Genomic DNA, 1,218 nt, shown 5'->3' with positions numbered 1-1,218 from the left:
TCAAAATGACCCGCGATCAGTTGCAGATGAAGCGATCATTTGCAGACGTCGTGCCGACGTATGTGTGCTTACTGGGAATAAACTCAACAGCAGCTAACGTTACAGCCCACAAAACCCACATTAAAGCAAAAAGAGAGCCATGCAGCACAGTTTTTATACCTTCTCTTTAAAATAAGTCGGGTGTAACGTTACTCACCTGACAGCACGTCGTTCTGTGAGTCTCCTCCGCAATTTGCTCCTACTTCTCTGCTCGAAACATGGGCTCGTCGAAAGCAAAACTAGTTTTGAGTTGAATTAGGCTAACCTCTGCAGTCACATTAGGAAATTGGGATTAAGAAGTTAGAAGAAGTTCGCTCCTACATTCCAAGGAATTTCCTACGCAAATGTAGATGCCAGCATTAGAAGAACAACAATATTAGCTTAGGAGTAGCTAGACCCAGGATGCCCCTGCCCTGCAGGTGTGTTGATTTAGGTCACTGAACTGCGCATGCTCACCGCATCTAACGTAGATGATTTTTCTTCATTTGTAGGCCTACTTGCGTGCCAAGATGCAAGGCCTATTTAACAATAATCCATATTGACGTTATTGCATTGCCCATCCTGACACTATAACCAGTCAAAGTAAACATTCAACATGTATCTTTTATCAGCTACCTAACTGGATATGAAGTTCTGCTCAGTTTCATTAGTTTTTCCAGTAACATACCAAAGTATTGGACACATTAACATGGGTGCTAGAAGAAAGTTTAAGGGATCACCAAAGTTATTGTAAGTCCTCCTGAGGGTATGGTGAATTTCTGTACCAGATTTCAGGGCACTGCATCCAATAGTAGGGAGACCAGGGACAGTTGTAACACTTTTTGCAATTTTTAGCAATACCTCAAAAACCATTTACACTGGAATAACCAATTTGTTATATTATAAACCTCAATCTGTCAACTGCTGAAACCATTTATTTAATTGGTTTTAGGAAAAATGTACATGTTGCAAAATAGATTTTAATACAGTCTCTCCACTGTTACAACCGTCCCAGTGTACAGGGACAGTTGTAACACTGGTCAGGGACAGTTGTAACACATGTCTAAAATATAAATAATTAATCAATCATATACTCTACATGGAAAACATCATGTATCAGTCATGTTATTGTAACTTTTTATTTCATATTTTTAAGAAATGATTACCTTTTTCATACTACATGACAAAAAATAAAGAGTC

Source organism: Etheostoma cragini, chromosome 12 (genome assembly GCF_013103735.1).
Source record: "Etheostoma cragini isolate CJK2018 chromosome 12, CSU_Ecrag_1.0, whole genome shotgun sequence".
Taxonomy (NCBI): domain Eukaryota; kingdom Metazoa; phylum Chordata; class Actinopteri; order Perciformes; family Percidae; genus Etheostoma; species Etheostoma cragini.
Note: the sequence above shows the minus strand (reverse complement) of the source record.